This window comes from Gopherus evgoodei, chromosome 8 (assembly GCF_007399415.2).
Source record: "Gopherus evgoodei ecotype Sinaloan lineage chromosome 8, rGopEvg1_v1.p, whole genome shotgun sequence".
NCBI classification, from domain to species: Eukaryota; Metazoa; Chordata; order Testudines; family Testudinidae; genus Gopherus; species Gopherus evgoodei.
This window is the reverse complement of record NC_044329.1, coordinates 60182065-60202171: the sequence shown is the minus strand read 5'-3', so window position 1 is coordinate 60202171 and position 20107 is coordinate 60182065. Positions and strand designations below refer to the sequence as shown.

General features: G+C 42.0%; 1 protein-coding gene across 3 annotated transcripts in view; it reads right to left on the bottom strand.

Annotated features, from left to right (window-relative positions):
• Nucleotides 1-20107, bottom strand: part of PLA2G4A (phospholipase A2 group IVA) — a 308898-nt gene that overhangs the window by 142572 nt on the left and 146219 nt on the right. The window contains exon 1 of one of the 3 annotated variants that reach the window (XM_030572625.1): nucleotides 7560-7853. The exons of the other annotated variants lie outside the window; for them this stretch is intronic. The gene's annotated coding sequence lies outside the window, so the exon portion shown is untranslated. Of the gene's footprint in view, nucleotides 1-7559; nucleotides 7854-20107 lie in introns of those variants that run through there. 3 annotated transcript variants of the gene reach the window in all.

The following is a 20107-nucleotide window of genomic DNA, read 5'->3' as shown; positions in this document are numbered from 1 at the left end:
CACCCTCCTCTCCCATAACAGTTCCATCCTAAAAATAAAATCTGCTTACCGGGAACCCGCTCCTCTGCTTCCTCTTCACCAACAAGTTCCAGCTGCTGTGACTGGCTAGCTTCCTCCTGGCTTGAGAAGAGCTCCTGGCTGCATGCCTCCTGGGACTCCGGGGTTCTCCCACCACCTCAGTAGCCTCACTCTCGGTTTCCTCTACACCCTTCCCCTCCTCTCCCTGCTCTGAACTGTCCATCGTGGTCCTCGGATTGGCAGTGGGGTCACCCCCAAGTATCACATCCAGCTCCTTGTAAAAACGGCAGGTCATGGGGGCAGCACGTGAGCGGCGGTTTCCCTCACAGGCTTTGCAATAGGCATTCCGCAGCTCCTTTACTTTAACCCTGCACTGCACCACGTCCTGTTCATGGCCCCTTTCCAGCATGGACTTTGATATCTGGCCACAGGTATCATAATTTCTATGGCTGGAGCTCAGCTGTGACTGCACAGCTTCCTCACCCCAAACACTGATGAGGTCCTGCAGCTCGCAAGTGTTCCATGCCGGGGTTCGTTTGGGGCATGGAGGCATGGTCAGTGATTGATTGATTGATTGATTGCATTCCACACCTGGCTGAGCAAACAGGAAGGGGATTTTTAAAATTCCCAGGGCATTTAAAGCGCTGGCCACCTGAGCCCAGGGCAGTGGAGTGCGAAAAGGTATGCTGAGATACCTCCTAATACCCTGAAGGCCAATAAAAGCGCTTTTGCTGGCCACACTTGATGAGCAGCGCTGCATCACCAGCGCTGGAATCGTTACACCCCAAGCAGACCAGGTGTACAGCCAGCGCTGCAGCCAGGGAGCTGCAATGCTGGCTGTGCTTTGCAAGTGTGGACACAGAGTAAGTTGCAGCGCTGTAACCCCATCACCAGCGCTGCAACTCTCAAGTGTAGCCAAGCCCTTTATCACCTGCAATTACTCTTCTTGGTATCAAACCTTCAGATCCATCAGAAGATGCAGCAGATTCATAATGAGTCAGACTATTTGTTAAGTAGCATTTCTTACAGAAAGGAGGATGCTGGTTACAGGTTGATTTCTGGGTGTTTTGTTTTGACCTGCAAAGCCCTAAAAGATTTGTATTGCTGGTTATGTGAAAGATTGGGTCTCTTTATGTATTACCAACTCATTGGCAGTCATCTGAGGAGCACCAGCTTCCAGCCCCACTTTGGTTTGGAACTTTTTTTCCCTCCTGAGTGTGGCAGCCCAGAACTCAATTTCATGACATGCTTTTTCTCTTTTCCTCGGCTTTCCAAGCATGGGGTGGATCGCTGGGTTTGATGATGGGAAGATTAAAGTGGGAGACGGGAGGCTGGAATGGGATAAAATGTTTGAGGGTGTACAGAGGTCTCAGAAGGTTCTTTATCATCTATAGGCATTGCCTTCTTCCTTAGGAGCCCTGGATTTTGTGTTTGTTTTGGGTGTGTTTTTTGTTTGTTTGTTTTTTAATGTGGCCCAGATTCTCTGGTTTGACTAAGTTGCACGTGTTGCCAAACCAAGAGACCCCTTGCTCCCTGGCAACATCCCTCATGCCAGGGGCCCTGAAGGAGGAGTATCATCCCTGAAGGAGGCTGTATCTACCAAGGGAGGCCCAGAACAGTCTTAGCAAGTATATAAGGAATTGACTCACATGCTCAATGTTACATATGTGCTTAATTTACAGTACTACTTCAGGGCCTAAATTTTGCTTCTTGCTTGTGCCTCAGAGTTCTAGTTTCCAGCTTGTTCCTCTCAGCCAGTGTGTCAGTCACCTCCTCCAACAAAGGAAAATTGAAAAGCCTGACATTTCCTGTTGGCTACTTCCCCCTTTCCCAATCTCTCTCTTGCATACATATAGCTTTCCTCACCATTCAAAAAATAGACATCTATCATTTAGGGTTTTGTTTTGAATGAAGGACATGATCTAGTGCAGTTGGGCCGGGACGGCTTGTTTACCTGCAGCATCCGCAGGTTCAGCTGATCGCAGATCCCACTGGCCGCGGTTCACCATTCCAGGACAATGGGGGCTGCGAGAAGCACTGTGAGCCAAGGGATGTGCTGGCTGCTGCTTCCTGCAGCCCTCATTGGGATTTTTCTGAATTCTGGGAGCAGTGGGACTCCAGTATTCAAAAAACTACCCTTTTTCTAGCAGTCTGTCTTGGAAAAACCCATCTTTTTCTATTCTTCCTCCTATCTGTTTGATGGCTTTTTCATGATTGTGGCCATGTCAGCCATGGCACTTGATGAACTGAGACATAGACACACTGAATGGCATGAGATTATGGATGCAGCCCTGAGAGCCAGAAGAATCACAAACAGAAGAGCCTGAGGTGCAGCAGGTCTGGTGAAACCTTCAAATGAAGAATGGAGCTAGTCTTACACAACCACATGTTCCTAGTGCTGTTACACTTGACTCCCTCCTTCAATCCCTTCTGTTGTGAACAACACCCACATTTGGTGTTGTCTTTAGCTAGATTGTAAGAGCTTTTTGTTGTGTATTTGGTTGTTGTGGTAATAGAATCTTGTGTTGCTACGGCAACTGAGTTAGATTATTAGGGGATAGCCTAGCCAGTTTTGGCTGGCTGTTGGTTAGTTCTATGTGTGGCAATAAATGGCTGCTTCAAGGTTTACAGCTCTCTGTGTCTACAGTGATTTCTTCCTAAAACTGTTGCCCCCAAGGATATAACACTTTTGGGAATGGACTGCTTTTTACTTCACACAATAGGGCCCTGATCTTGAGTGGTACCTCAGATTACCACTGTACTACAAAATAACAAGATCAAGGCTATAGGCCAGGGATATGATCACATATGGGTACTATCGCAGCACTTCTCTGTGCACTGCTTCCTTTGAGCACCATGGATTCTGACGAACAGCAACCATCTGTCCAACCAATGAGAGGCGCTCATGGTAGGCAGGGATGTGATATGTCCTCTCTCTGCAGCAATGGGCCTGGATTCCTACCTCTTTCCACCTCAGACAGTCTCACTATGATTTCCAATCATAGGTAAAAATACATAATTTGCCCCTACTTTATACACTTGGCAGCAAACACTAATACTGCTGCAGCTACTAAAGTCAAAGGAAACCCTTGAACAATAGTAATTTCATGAGATATCCGTACTTCATTGTCTCCCTCTCTTATCCCCCAGTGCCATATTTGCAATGCAGCTAGAAACAGAACAAGAATAGAAGCACTGGGCCACTCCAACCTACCACTTTGTAGATATAAATCAAAATATAAGAAAAACACTGATTACTGAAAGCGCAGTTTAGCCACTGAGATTCTCAGTTGCCAGCTTGCCTGCTTTGGAATTCTCAACAAACAATACCATCATCTTTAGTCTCTTTCTATTTACTTAAAGTGAGAAATGATTCAGTGACCCATAAACAAACTGCCAGCAGTGCCCATTGTCTGCGACAGCTAAATTTAGTACAGCTAATACGTTCCTGGCTCTAGCTGTTATAGTTATGTATAACTCATAATTCAGACCAGGAGTGGAGTTAGAGGCAAGCAAGCAGTTAAGAAATTTGAGGCTCTTGGAATTGAAACGGAATGGCTGCAATATGTGGTATTTCATGGTTTTGATGTTAGATACTGCCTGTCCTCTGTGGACATAAAGCATTATGACAATAGGCAGATGGATAGACTATAGACCATATTTCCAATAGTCGCCCCCGGCTTCCATCTGTGCATTTATGCTTGCACATTCTGAGAGCCCTATATTTGAACGAAAGATGCTATAGATCTACAAAGGACATAAACCTCCTTTAGCATAGCTTCTTATGTTTATTTACAAGATTTGTAGCCACTGTTAACTGATGTATCATGGGAGACACTTAAAAGTACAAGAGACAGTCCTGACAGTTTCCTTAGTACTTTGCATGGATTGGGCCTGGATTGTGTAAGAAGCCAAAGATATAGTGAAAACACAACTGGCACATGAGAGATTTGAATAAGGGAAGTTACTCACTTATGTATGTGCTTGGAAAATCAGGCCCTCAGTCTCTCACTTAGAAGTGCTTTTGCAAACCTTCCTTTCTCCTCAGTCTATGAAATGAGCTGACCCTCCACCCCTTTACAAGTAGTTCATTACTATACTCTTTCAAACGTCTTGTGGTTTCAAAATAATGTAAAAAAGCATTTTCATGCGAAAAAGACTTTCACTACACTGGGTGCCTAAACTCATTTCTGGCTAACATCCCAGACCCAGTATGACCTGTCATATCTTGAAAGGAACATGAGTTAATCCCTGTATTTCTTTTTTGCTCTACTCTGGCAGTAGAAACCAAGCTTAAAGATGGCCCAAGTGGCCAGCTCGGGATTTTCGTACTGTGGAAAGTCAGGGTAGCTGGTTCTGCATCACTCTAAGGACACGGGACTGTTGCAAGCGGCCCTACATTAGAGCAGCCTCAACTTACAATTGTAGCTGAACTAACCCTTGGCAGCCCCATGGATCACTTGAGCAAGAAGGTACAGTCCATTTGAACATCCTATCCCCACTCAAGCACAATTCAGCTGAACCCCAAGGATTGGGGCCACAGAGTGACTAAAATCTGAGGATTTTTCTGTTAATCTTAACCTATGTTTAAAATGACCAAAACAAAATATGTTCCTTTGCAAAAACCCCTGTATATGTTACCAGTATATTGTATTTAAGTCTTTAATTTTCATGGTGTGACTAATTTGGTAAATTGGTACTTGGCCAACAAAACAAAGTTAAATATAATGGAGGGGAGGGATAGCTCAGTGGTTTGAGCATTGGCCTGCTAAACCCAGGGTTATGAGTTCAATCCTTGAGGGGACCATTTGGGGATTGGTCCTGCTTTGAGCAGGGGGTTGGACTAGATGATCTCTTGAGGTCCCTTCCAACCCTAATATTCTATGATAATGCTTTGGTTAGCAGAAGAGGGAGAAGGTTGCTGAGCTGGATTATCTCCCCTAATGGTCAGTTTTTGCAGAATTATACTAACTTCACTCCAAGAATTTCCATTCCACTGATATGCAGTTCCAATACAGACTTGCATTTCTGTTCATTACTCAATGGTTCATTATGATTGATTGAGGAAAATTCAGTGATTTTATAATGAGAATATTAAATACAATAAACCCAAATCTCATTTTACACTAAGGCCTGTTATGGTATAATTCCCCACTCTGAACCTTAGCGTCCAAAAGATGGGGTACTAGCATGAATTCCTCTAAGCTCAATTACCAGCTCAGTACGTGAGCCAGGAATTCCAGTGCCTGGTACACTCTGGTCCCCCCAAAACCTTGCCCGGGGATCCCCAAGACCCAGTCTCTCTGGATCTTAACACAAGGAAAGTAAACCCTTTCCCTCACCGTTGCCTCTCCCAGGCTTCCCCTCCCTGGATTACTCTGGAAGATCACTGTGATTCAAACTCCTTGAATCTTAAAACAGAGAGGAAAATCCACCTTCCCCTCTCCTTCTCTCTCCCCCTCCCAGACTCTCCCTGAGAGAGAAAGTAATCCTAACACAGAGAGAAAATTCACAGAGAGAAAATTAACCTCTCTCCCCCTTCCCTCCTTTCTCCCCACCAATTCCCTGGTGAATCCAGACCCAGTCCCCTGGGGTCTCACCAGAATGAAAAAAACAATCAGGTTCTTAAACAAGAAAAGCTTTTAATTAAAGAGAGAAAAACAGTAAAAATTATTTTTGTAAATTTAAGATGGAATATGTTACAGGATCTTTCAGCTATAGACACTGGGAATACCCTCCCAGCCTAAGTATACAAGTACAAAGTAAAATCCTTTTAGCCAAATACACATTTGAACTCCTCCCAGCCAAATACACATTTGCAAATAAAGAAAACAAACATAAGCCTAACTCACCTTATCACCTAGTACTTACTATTCTGGACATATAAGAGACTGTATCAGGGAGATTGGAGAGAAATCTGGTTGCACGTCTGGTCCCTATGAGCCCCCAGAGTGAACAACAACCAAACACTAACAGCACACACAAAAACTTCCCTCCCTCAAGATTTGAAAGTATCCTGTCCCCTGACTGGTCCTCTGGTCAGGAGACAGCGAGGCTCACTGATCTTGTTAACCCTTTACAGGCAAAAGAGATATGAAGTACTTCTGTTCTACACAACTCAGTTAGTGTAAAGGGGCCTTAATGTGAGAGTAAATTATATTTACACCCACATTCAAGCCCTTTTACACTGCTAGAATGGTGCAAAAGTGTCCCACAAAGAACAGTTATAGATGGAACAAATGCTGTGTATCTTTGGTCAATATATGAAAGCTAGTTTTAAAGGGTACCAGCAAGTGTCCTGGAGTTTATTCTTCCTAATGTTAATATGCAATCCTCCCTATTTTTGTGCATATTGTATGCAAATTTTAAACATAATGCATTTCATACAAGAACAACACACTCTTTATTAAGTAACAGAAAGGTAAACTAACCAGCAAAACTAAAATCATATAATATATATATATGGTATTTAAATAAAAATCATAACATTGAGGGCATGTTTTTGCCTTCTAAGCACTGCCCTGTAATGGGGACTGTGTGGAATTGCATAGCCCACCAGCTAAACAACTGAAAAATCGAAACCCTTGAAACTCAAAGCAAGATCCCCCCAAGAGGACAAGGCACCTGCAAGTACATGAGGAGTAGGGACTGTAATCTGTTATAACAGCAATAGCAAGTATCTGAATGTAGGGAATAGGAAGACTTCTTTCCCCATCTCCCATCCTCGTGTACTAACAGATAATGTAGGGTCTGATCTGACAAATCCTTATTCCCGGTCAATGGAACTACACATGCAAGTAAGTGTTTGAAAGGCTGACTCCATCTTTAAGAATCTTATATCCTGAAAGATCTGTGGAAAAACTTTGTATGGTCCCAGAAAAACACATTTGGATCCATTTTGCAGAAGTGAGCCCTTAACATTAAAGGACATGGAGTTACTCTAACACCATCAGTGTGTGACTCTACATTCCTGTAGATTTTTTACAGTTCAACTCAATAGAAATGACCTGTACATGATTACAGTAGCTGTCTGCATTGAACTCACAATATCAGTTTGTGAACTAAAGTGAGAGTGTGGTATTTTGGGGAGTGGGCAGGCATTACATTTGGGAAATAAAAAGTGTCAAAAAATGATTGTATTGTGTGGACAACCTTGTTTGCCCTTTGGAAAATTATTGCATAATAAACCTTCTCTTGACACCTTATTATTTGCATCACAGATCATTAGTTTTCTGAATACTCCATTCAGCTCTTTCAAAGCTTGTATCACAGTTAAAGAGTAACAAAGTGCATATTCCCTTCCCCTCTCCCCGGAAGGGGTGCATTTCAATTACCATGTCTTTTTAATGGATGGAAAGCATTTTCACAATAATTGCTTAACTCAGAATTTAACTCTCTTTTCACTAGTACAAAGTATACTATGTACAGAATGCAAAGTCTCACTTTGGCTCAGTTTTATTTTTAAGTCTGTTTTTAAGCATCTTCACTTTAAGAAAAAAATATTTAAAAGTATATTTCACTGAAGCATTTTGAATACTCACTGTTTTAAAAGAAGTTTGATTGTTACATCTGTCTATATCAGCATGATTTGTTCAAAGAAGAAATGAAAATGCATACAACTTTTCAGCTGTATTCTCTTCAGTGAGTACTTCAGCTTCCTATGTTATTGTAACCCAGATTTCTGAGAATCTGGAATCTTGTTTCTCTTTCTACTTCCACTGAATTCCATGGGAGTTTTGCCATTCACTTCAATGGCATTAAGTTTGGGACACATATCAGAAACAATATTAGAAGTCTGTAAGTACCAAAAAATCTGTGTTTTCACCATTCCAGGCTGCCTATTACAGCTGGCAGTATCCTTTGGAATGAAGCCTGCTGATACTACTCTACTGGGCATTCTGAAAAGGAATCACTCTATTATACAATCCCTGAGAGACTTCCCACTATCTGAGGAATCTCGGAATGGTGGCAGGCATAAGATGAAGTAGTTTAGTGTTCTCCAATCATCAGAAAATGCAATGATAAACCCCACTATAATAATGTATCCAGTTCTCTTTGTCTGTCTTCCTAAATGTTTGCTATCTCTCCAGTAATGGTGGCTGGCATTCATAAATTTGATCCTGGTTGAAATTGCACCTTAGTAAAACCTCTCCAAGAGAAATATTAAGAAGCCACATTAGGTACACAGAAGTGCTTGTTTCACCATGTAGTTCAAGAAAGCCTCTAGAAATCCTAAAGAAGCCTTGAACTGGGCTATAAGCAGCAGGAAGTATTATTTTTTGGAGTCTAACATATACTTCACTATTCTGACGGAAGCAGCTTGGAAGACTACACGGAAGTGCTACATGGCCCACAGAGAAACACTTCTCTAAAACAAATTAAACCTAAATGCCATTCTTTGCTTTAAACATATTTCCTGCAGGCCCATGAAGAGCTGTGAAGGTTTAGAGACATGCAGGGGAGAGAGGAAACATTTAAATAACTGATTTTTTTTAATCACCCCCATTTCCTTCTCAGCTGCTCATACTGATGCTGCTACCTTCAGTTCCTGCCCACAAGATTTTTTCCTAATTGGAATTTCCCAAATATTTCCAAAATAACTGGACCTCCATATAAAACATTATCTGAAGTCACATATCAACCTATTCCCCCACCTTCCCCAATCACAGTTCTACATCGTAGGTGAACCACACATTGGATGGTTTCTCAAACTTCACCCTTCAAAATCCGGGAAGAAACAAGATCAAGCCAATCTGTGGACATGCTCGCAACTGAACCAGAACTATTCACTCTTCACATTTAATTGGAGAGAGATAATCGCCCTGCTCCTGGTTTTGGCATTGTATAGTATGTAACATTTAGAAGTGAGACACACCATCCAATAACCTTCTCTACCCGTGAGAAAACTTTGCTAACAATTTATTTTATAAAGGAAATAAAATTAAGAGAATGATGAGACAGCTCCACTGTCGGGATTTTTTAAATCTAAGCATTCCTTCAGGCAAAAGCACAGGATTAACTCCGTTCTATGTTAAACAGCTGAGGATACTCAAGAAATAAATTATATGCAGACTTCTTTGTACTTGCAAACTAAACCATTGAATTGCCACTACTAGTCATGAAATGGAGTCTAGTGGTTACTTGTGTGTCTAGACTCCCAGGATTACTTACATTATTCATTTCTGAAAGAGAATATTTTGATGATTTCTGACATCTGGACCGAGTCAAAAAGGAACTTTGGTATGGTGATACTCAGGGTTGCCATGCTTAAGTTTTAGGAACCTAGAAAAAGTCATGGGATTCACAAAGCCTGGGTTGCACACCAAGGTTCTCTATACAATGAATGGAGAGAGATAGGTACCTCAGAATGGGAGTCACAAAAGCCAGAATGCTAGGTGGCTCCTTGCCTAAGCTAAGCAATGTAAGATGCCAAGGCAAGGGGTTTGTACTCAACTCTCCCTCTCTCAGGGAGATAGGCACCTAAGTCCAGGCTTCAGGGAGATACCTCCTCTTGGGATTCTCAGCTACAAACCCTCTCTTGGAGTTAGGTACCACCACAGCAATAGCAGTGCCCTCAAATTTTAGCCAAATAGTTAAGGTATTCACCTAGGATGCAACCCCATGCTGAGGTTGTCAATAAACTTCTGATTGCCAGAAGCTGGGACTGGATGACAGGGCATTGATCATTCAATAAATTGCCCTGTTTCTGTTCATTCTCTCTGAAGCATCTGTCGGAAGACAGGATACTGAACTAGATGGATAATTGGGCTGACTCACTATGGCCCTGTGTGTGTGAGAGAGAGAGAGAGAGAGAGAGAGAGAACACCTGATAATGACTCTAACCTGGGGATTAGAGCACTCATCTAGTAAGTGGAATACCCCAAGATCCATGGTCTCCCACCTCCAGGGATACCCTGTTACAAATAACATTTTAAAAACTCATTGGAACAGCTTCAAAGGGAGAGTCTGAGGGACCTCACATCAGAATATCCCATAGCCTAGGGGCAAGAACAGTCCCTGAGAGGCAGCAGAGCCTCAGTTCAAATCTCTTTTTCCCCTCAGATAGCAAGGGACTTGAACCAGGGAGATCTCCCACATCCCATAAATGAACCCTAAACACTGAGCTAAAAGTTACAAGAGAGGTCTTTGTCCCTCGCTCCCACTGCCATTTGGTGTAAGCATGCCTTTAGGAGCCTGATCCCCAAGGCAAGCTCTAATCTCTGGGGCTCTGACATGCAGGCACTGGGCTGCACTAAGGATGTTCAGAAGCAGAAATATAGACACCGTCACCTAGGAGCTTCTACTGCAAAAATTTAGGCACCAAGAGAGTTTCGGCACCTACAGGGTTCAGCAGCTGAGCACATGTTTTGTGAATCCCACTGTTTCTGATTCTAGGATTTAGGCATCTAAAGTGGCAGTTGGGCACCTAAGTCTTTTTGTGACTCTTGGTCTCACAGCAATCTTAAGAAAACAAAGATAAAGACCTATAAAAACCTTACTGACATTATATTAACACTCCCACTGACAATTTGCCACTCAAAAGAGCTGATAGTCACTTTGTGAGCAATAGAAGAGAAACATCTAGGGCAAGTGATTAACACAAATCTACAGATTTTAAGATTCTGGAAACACATGTAGGTAACAGGAAAGTAAGTATTATAACTAGCTTACAGATTCAGAAACTGAGGTTCAAGACCACCAAAGGATTCAGCTGAGCACACAACAGTCTAGTGTGTGATTTTCCTGGGTGAACAACCTGGAATCACAAACAAGTTTTTGGTGGGTTGCAGCCACTCTTCCTCACTCTCTTTACACATTCATTTTAAAAAATTTCTAAGCTGTATACTTGCAGGAATAACCTCAAACCCATGAGTCGATAAAGTGATGTCTGTTGAAATCTTCAGGCAGTCTATCACAATGGCTTTACTCATTTCATTTAATGGAGGCTGATTCTGTGGTGATGGAATTTTTCTAATATTCCATGGAAATAAACATTTTTCCCTTTGTGTTGCCATTTTGCTATTGATTTGATTAATGGCTAGTGTCTACAGTTATTATTTGAATTAAAATAGCACCTAGAAGCCCCATTGTGACCAGCACTATACAAAACATGCAGTAAGAGAAATCTCCCCTGTCCCAAATAATTACAATCCAAGTAGACATGACAAGCAAAAGATGGGAGGAGAAAGAGACTGGCAAAGTGACTCACCTAAAGTCACATAGTAGGTTAGTAGCAAAGCCAGGAACAGAACCCAGATCTCCTGACTTCCAGGATGGCACCCTAACCAATAGTGGTAAAGGCTACAATAGGCAAGAAAATTATGTTTGCTCCCAGATCCAATCCTACAATTCCAAAAGAGTATGGAATGTGGTGGGTCACAAGACGATTTTCAGCCATTTAGCATATCACAGACCAAAACAAGGATGAGAGCCATTGCTGTAGTGGATAAGGCGTGGATAAAAATTATAAAAAACCCTTCTGTTTGTCACTCCTCATCTTTTGCACTATTGTACTGTTTTATACTCAGATAGTCTTAGGTCACAAAATTATATCTGGACTGAGAACTCCCCAGCGTTTGGGAGGGTTTGAGATCCATATCTGAATTTCTGGTTTGTGTTCACCTCTGTTCTTATAGATTTATTTTAAATATACACACCATCTTCTCCAGTAAGTGCTAGATAACACAGGAGTAAGTGAAGGCACAGTTTAGCCCTAGAACTATGTTAATAAATATCATTTTTATTTATTTGGCACAGGATTTAAAAAAAAAAAAAAGATACCAACCTTATAATTGAGTACGTTCTAGTGCTAGGCATTGTAATAATGAGTCTATAAGCTGTATCACTAATCTTATTGATGGTTACTTGTTTGTCCTTGCATTTGTCTGATGTTAATTTGACTTGCTGATTTCTCCCCTTGAGTTCCTCTCCCTCCCTACAAGTCGTACTTATTCTCATGGATGGGCCAGCTAGTGATAAGACTTTCAGGAAACAGTTTATCAGTTCTTATGAAATCAAAGCAGAAGTTTCCTGTCTGGAAGACAGGAAGACAAATGTTGCAAGCTTACATTCCTGTAAATACATCCTAAATCTGATAGTAACTTCCCACACGAGGGTACTACTGACTACTTTGGAAACACTCTTCAGCCTCGCAGCTCTTCCTAGTGGACCACCATTCACTGAGAAGAGACTTGACAATAAGCTTTCCCAATAAAGTGAGACTTTCTTAAGCCAATATATCCAGAGGACAATATTTAGTACTGGATGGGTACTAAACCAAAAAATGATTATTAAAAGTGATTAATGAGTACAGCCAGTAGTTAAGCAGCTTGCTAAGTCTTGAAACAGCAAGGCTTCTGGGCCTTCTTTACAGCTCCGCATGTTCCTGTGTTAGTCCCCTGTAATCACATCTCACACCTCCAGAGTGCCTCTCCGTGTCCAGCAGCAGCATTGCAGGGGTTCTTTCCATTCAGCTGCCTCTTTCGTTATTCCGATGCCACAACAGTCTATTGTCGTACATGACATAGCCCTCTGACCTGGTCAATGCTCAGTCCAGTGCCCCTTCCTAGTTTAGCAAAAAAAGTCTCAGATAGGAAACCCCAAAGTCTAATGGTTTTCGAGACTAGTTCTCAGCCTTTGTCTGAGGCCCGCAATACTTGTCCTTTTCTCCCCCGATGCCTGTACCTTCCCTCTTAGTCTGGGGAAGGGTAGCGGAACCTAAGCCAGCCTTCTCCTCTGGACCCTGTTTAGGTGGATAAGGACTGTTGTTTTTCTAAATCCCTCTGCCATTTCCCTGCTTGTCAACATCTTCACCAAGTCTCTGGACTCTGCAGTCCCCAGCTGAATCTATGGTTCCTCACAGCTTCTCCTTAGCTAGCTATGAAGGTACTTTCTCAACGACTGCTCCCAGCCTTTCACTTGCAATACAGCCCAGCTGCTGCAGAGTCCCTTTCTGTATCACCTTTTGAGCAGTCAATATCTCCCTCCTCCTGACAGGCACTCCCACTCAGGCCTCTCTCTGGAGCTGAGGGTTGTGTATAAGGCCTCTTGCCTTGGAATAATCAGCTGCAAGACTTTTACCAGATTCCTTCAGCTAACCCCCCTTTCCAACCTTCCATTCTGGAGGGTTCAGCAAGTCAGTCATCTCCTGGCAAGTCTGCCTGCTCTGATGGAGGAGGAGGCAGCGTTTTTGCTGGGGTCCAACTCCTTCCCAGTTGAAGGAGTGAGAGGAAGTCTTGCCCTTTCTGTAAAATTTTGGGCCCTTAAAATGTATTTGAAGCACTATTCATTTTCACAAAAAGAACAGGAGTACTTGTGGCACCTTAGAGACTAACGAGTCTCTAAGGTGCCACAAGTACTCCTGTTCTTTTTGCGGATACAGACTAACACGGCTGCTACTCTGAAACCATTAATTTTCACGACTCTTAGCGCTCGTGCTCTCTCTCTCCCTCTCCTCATCCTTTTCTCTCCCCTCCCAACCCTTAAAGGGCCATGCCAGGATGGACCACTAGGTGACATTTTCTTCCAAGGCAGACTACTTTGTCTCACCCCCTTAAGAGATACTAACCCCACATTTAATATATATACATATATACGCATACATATACACATAGAGAGCAAAACCCCACAGTTGAGCATGGGACAAACCATGCTAAGGACAAACTATCACCACATCTGTAGAGGAACATTAACCACTGTAATAGGTTCAAGAGAGACAGAAGTCAACAGAACAGTGTATAAGAGTGAACTGGTAGATTAATTTAAACTTTCATACAAGGCCCCAGTTAGAGGCTATTAAGGAAACAAAGATGCCATGGGGGACAGATGAAGTTTGACATATTAGAAATCAGTTAAGAGGCAAAAAACAGTAGCAATAAATGGTTGATTTTGACCACCAGAAAAGGATGATTGTGAAGACAACTCATCTCTGCATCACCACAACCCTTGATCAAATGTTTTTAGAACTACAAACATCCTATAAATCATCTGGAAGCGTAACCAATATGTAAACATTAGCAAGCAGAACCCTTCATGCTAGATAACAATTTGAGCTCAATAACATCATCAGCAAGTTTTTTAAAAATCAGTATTCTCTTATTTGATGCCAAGAACACAGCCTACTCCAGAACTGTGCTTATCAAAAAGCAACTCTGTTTCCATGTTGGCTGACTCTTCTCTCCCTCACTATATGGCAGGAGAAAAGGTATTTGAGTGGCTTGAGGAAAAAAAAATGTGTTTCCCACAAAAGAAATCACTCTAGCATGTGCCCCAGAACCAAGCTTTTTGTGAACTAACACAAAATAGAGTATTTGCAACCAATCTGACCATCCCTGGTTCTGAATAGAATTTGTCAGCATTCATACTATTTCACCCCATAGGCCAATTGTTTTCCAAGGCAGCCTCTTATATCATGTGAAAGAACACATATACTTTAGGAGCATGCACTTTAGCTAACAAATTCAGCAGGAGTATTAAGATCCTGATTAGGAAAGCATTCCTATTCAGGATGGCACTTACAAACATACTTCACTTTAATCTTAAATACCACTGAAGTCAAGCACATGCTCAAGTATTGTTCTAATTGGGACCCAGGTGAGCTCTTTCTTTATTATTTAGAAGTCATTTTGGGTCTTACATCTGAATTGATTGTAGGCAAACTGATGGAGTTAATACTACTGTGATTTTAAAATAGTTTCTCCACTCTGTAGAAATTATCTTAAGAAGATGGAAGGACTTTTCTGACGTTTGTGCACTAGGTTGCAGATATGCTATTAAAACATCAGTTTTGTTATAATAGGCTTCTGAAAACCAGTTAATGATTAGTTTGGTACGTCTTTTGGTCCTAAGCTTTGCCTCAGGCTGCAAACTGTTCGCTCAGACCATTAATTGTTTCAGACAAGCAATTTCCTGACTATATTTCCTCAGAATTTATTATGATACCACCAGCAAGTAAAAGTTTGCAAAGCCAAGACGTCTACAGTAAGCTTTACTGCTTGATCTTTTCCCATACATAGTGCACCTTTCCAGTCTTCGGATGTTCCTTCTCATGGTCCATTAGCTACTCATCACCTTACACTTCAATGAGTCTAGCTGGAATATTATCACATCTGAGAACACCACTTGTCAGCAGTGTTGCAAGGGGTAACAGACATCTCTAGTTTTGACAAATTTGAGTTAATTCCTCACCCTTCAGAGTTTTGGTCTTAGGTCTCTAGTCCATCCTTGATCTCAGGTTCCTTCTAAAGGCAGTGAACTGTACTGCTGTTCTGCCACCAGTCCACCGCCAAAACAAAAACTTAACTTCAGTGCTGACAACTCTCCAGTTGTTGTCATTTATATGGAATGTGTGTTTTAAATAGGGTTGAGTGAACCCACAATAACTGAGATAAGAGATTCAAATCATATTCATAAATGATCTGGAAAAACAGATAAAACAGTGACATGGTAAAATTTGCAGAGGATACAAAATTACTCAGGAAAGTTACATCAAAAGCTGCCTGCAAAGAGTTACCAATGCATCTCCTAAAACCAGGTGACTTAGCAACAAAATGGCAGATGAAATTCAGTGTTGATAAATGAAAAGTAGTGAACATTGGAAAACAATCTTAACTATACATATAAAATGATGGGGTCTAAATTAGCTGTTACCACTCAAGAGAGATCTTGGAGTCATTGGGGTTGTTTTCAATGTTCAGCAGCAGTCAATAAAAGCTAACAGACTGTTAGGAACCATTAGGAAAGGGAGAGAGAACACAGAATATATCATAATGCCACTATACAAATCCACTGTATGCCCACACCTTCAATACTGAATGCAGTTCTAGTCACTCCATCTCAAAAAAAGATATATTAAGTTATATCAAAAAAGATATACAGAGAAGGGCAACCAACATACGAGGAGAGATTAAAAGACTGGGATAGTTGAGCTTAGAAAAGAGACGTCTTTAAGGTAGCATATGATCGAAGTCTTAAGGTGATGCTGGCATGTGATAGGTCTACAAGATGACAAACCACCTTGATCATGTACCACTCATCAGATTTAGATGATAACTCATGTTTGCTTGCTTTAACCTGCAAATTACTTTCATTTCTTTTTCCTAGTTAATAAACCTTTAGATAGTTCATTACAGGATTGGCTATAGGCATTGTCTTTGGTGTAAAATCTAGGGTCCCAGTTGAGCTGGGTAAGTCTCTTGGTATTGGAACCAATCTGAATGTGATGTTATTTTTAGTGTAAGTGACCTTGTATCACTAAGTCCAGTTTGTATGGATGGCAAGATAGACTGGAGAGTCTAAGGAGACTGTCTGTGACTTCATGGTAAGACTCCTAGCAGTGTGACATATAGAATCATACATGGTGTGGAGAAAGTGAATAAAAGAGTATTATTTGCCCCTTCACATAGCACAAAAACCAGAGATCATCCAATTAAATAAATACATAGAAGGTTTAAAACTAATGTAAGGAAGTACTTCTTCATATAATGCAGAGTCTACCTGTGGAACTCATTGCCAGGGGATGTTGTGAAGGCCAAGAGTGTAACTGGATTCAAAAAGGCATTAGATAAGTTCATGGAGGGTAGATCCATCAATGGCTATTAGCCAATATGGTCAGGGATGTCTTCCCATGCTCTGGGGTGTCCCTAAACCTCTGACTGCCAGAAGCTGGGACTGGATGACTGGGTATGGATCACTCATAAATTGCCCTGTTCTGTTCTTTCCCTCTAAAGCATCTTGCATGGGTCACTGTCGGAAAACAAGATAGTGGGATAGACAGATCATTCGTCTGATCTAGTATGGTCATTCTATTGTTCCACATTAAACATGCGGCACTTTAATATGATGCAGAATGCACAATAGGAAGACTATGCATGGATATGAATTGCTTGCTACATTAGCCTACATGTAGTGTGAGAAGATCTGAATCTAATCAACTATTCAAAAAAGACACTGGTTTAAAACCTACTAGTCAGTGCAGTTGTACACCACTAATTTCCTCCCTAATTTGAAATGCTATCCAGTGGCTCTTAAATTTAAACTTTAATCATGGCAGAGAAGTTTTCACATTGTGTTTTCATAAAATGTAGTAGTTCCCATAGACCTTTGCCACTTATTTTTAGCTATACACATTGTATAAGTCAGCATGAGCATCACTGATCACCAGAAGAATAGCAGAGGTAAGGCCGCAAATTTAGCACCTCCAGATTGGTCATTTTCACAATGGCTCAGAACAATTTCAAGTTTTGTGAGTGGTCAGTTGGTGACAGTTTTGCATGCAGGAAAGTAAAAAGGATTTGTGTTTCATGTGTGTAATAGTATGCACGTTTTAATTGAGGTTGCCTATGTGAGTACTTTCATATCTGAAAGGAACCACTTTTGTATTACATCTATGTATTGAATTTATATGAACATCTGTTATTGTCATACATTAGGTATTTTTCTTCCCCATGAGGAGTTCCTGCAATGAAACAATCCAGAGCTGTACATACCCAGGAAAGTTACACATCGCTTGTAAGGCCAGGAGATGTCCAAGGCTTCAGACACTGTTAAAACACATTTTGATCCCATTTATGCTGCAAAATGGAAACATGCTTTAAAGGGACACAATTGACTTTTAATCCAGTCAATTGTTAAAATAAAGTTAGCATACAAAATAATCATACAGGAGACCCTCAACTCAGTCCCCCTACAATTTTTGCAGTTTTGCAATCAATTTCCCTAGTTTAAATATTTTTCTCTCCTGTTTTGCAGCATGATGGTGAAATTTTAAACATTTGTGGTGAAAAATTTCCACCATTTTTGTCAAGTTCAACTATGGACAAAGTGCTGCCAAAACCACAAAGTAAACAATAAAAAAATTGGGAGAAAAGGTACATTTTTCTCTAATCTTTTTCATTTACATTAATCTTCGATGTTTATAATAGTAGGTTTAAAAAAAATAATCAGACAACTTTTATTTTTACACTAAGTATCTTTGCCAGGAGATGTCACAGCACTGCTGGCTTCTTTAAGGGGAAATGGGATCTCAACCTCACCTGTGATGAGGAACAGCTCACCTCCCTGGATGCGGAGTAATGCATGAGGTCATGTGATTAACTCAGGCCAGGCCTGTGGATATAAAGGAGGAAGGGACAGATTCTTGGGGGAAGGAGTTTGAACCAGAGCCTAACATTCCAGCTAGGAAGGGCTAGGAGTACAACACAACACAACACAACACAGGGCAGGGCTGGAAAGGTGCAGCTGACCTGAGAAAGCAGCTGCAGATGACAGCTACAGCATGCAGAAGACTCCTACCCTCGGAAGCCGGGGGAGGGCCTGGAGAGCGGTAAAGGGGATTGGAGCTGCTGGAGCCAGAGAGTTGGACATAGTAGGCAGAGGCCTGTGAAAGGACTTGTCTGGAGGCGAGTGAGAGTCAGGGCCGACAAGAGCCGGGGGGAAGCTGGTACAAATTACTGGGGTCCGGCGGTCTGGAAGGGGACCCGGGGCCCCACATCCCTGGCTTTGTCGGCCCTGTTTACCTAGTCCATCCTTGCTGGGGGGGCCTGAACCCACTCTCGGTGGCCCTGGAGAGAGTGACTTATTTTGGGACTTCATTTTAAGGATTGTTTTGATATTTTTGTTAATAAGTCCATATCCCTAGCCTTTGTGGACTATTCCTGGAAACCTGAGCAGAAGGGGAAACTGAGGCATGGTGCCAAAGAGCCACCTCTGGCCATGAGGGGGAGCTTGGGAGGTAATGCATGTATTACAGGAGACAACCATGTTATAGTCAGTTCTCCTGATATAGTTGTATCTGCCCAATGTAGAATTCTCTCTGTGTCACTCACTTTAGCTCTACCACTCTCCAAGTCCTCTAATTGCAGAATGATTGGGCTGTTGTAATGCTGCACTATCTGCTCCAACTATGGTCTGGTCTAAGCTACAGACTTACATCAGTATAACTATGTCGCTCAGGGGCAACCTGAGCCCCAGTTAGACAGCTTTATATTGGCTGGAGAGCTTCTCCCATTGACACAGATACTGCCTCTCAGTGAGGTGGATTAATTACACCCACGAGACAGTTCTCTCCTGTTGGCTTATGGCATCTTCATTAAAGCTATATAACAAAGGAGCTGCACTGGTGCAGCTGTGCCAATACAGTGTTTTAAGTATAGACCTTTCCTAAATCACGTAGGCAGTTCAGCAGCAGTGGTTGATTTTATCAAAAGCTGTAAAGAGATCAAGTAGCATGAATGCTGAGATATAGCCTCCATCCATGGCCAGAAGGTGGTGATACCAGATCTATCTCTATGCATGGCCGTGGTCTGAAGCCTAATTGCAAAGCATACAGGATGTCAGACTCAAAATGACTCCAGAACTTGCTTGTCACTGCTTTCGCATGATTTTGTCTGAGATTAAGGTCTAAAGAAATGTGGTCTAGATGAAATTACTATAAACTGGGTAACAAGTGGTTGAAAAAATGTGGTCAGAGTAGTTATCAATGTTTCACAGTCAAATTGAGAGGAGTTATATCTGCTGGGGTCTTCCCTGGGTCTGGTACAATTCAATGTTTTCATTAATGACTTGGATAATGGAATGGAGAGTATGCTTCTAAAATGTGTAGATGACACAAAGCTGGGAAGTTGTTGCTAGCATTTTGGAGGACAGGACTGGAATTCAAAAAGATCTTGGCAAATTGGAGAATTGGTCTGAAATCAACATGATATACAGTAAAGACAAGTGCATATTACCACACCTAGGGAGGAAAAATCAAATGCACAAATATAAAATGGGGAATAACTGGCTTGGTGTTAGTACTGCTGAAAAGAATCTGGGAGTTACAGTGGATCATACATTGAATATGAGTCAACAAGGTGATGCAGTTGCCACAGCCTGGGGGGGTTTCCAGGCCAGAGCTCCTCATCTCTCTTGGCCTTCCCCCAGCCCTGCTCCACTCCAGGTACCTTCTCTAGCTCCCCAGCAGCCAGGCCCATCTCCCTCTACAGCTAGAGGAGACTGTGTGTCTGCCCCGGCTTCCCTGTCTTTTTTAGGGCCAGCTGAGTCTGTCTGGGGCATGGCTACAGCTGCAGCTGCCTCCCAATCAGCCCAGCCT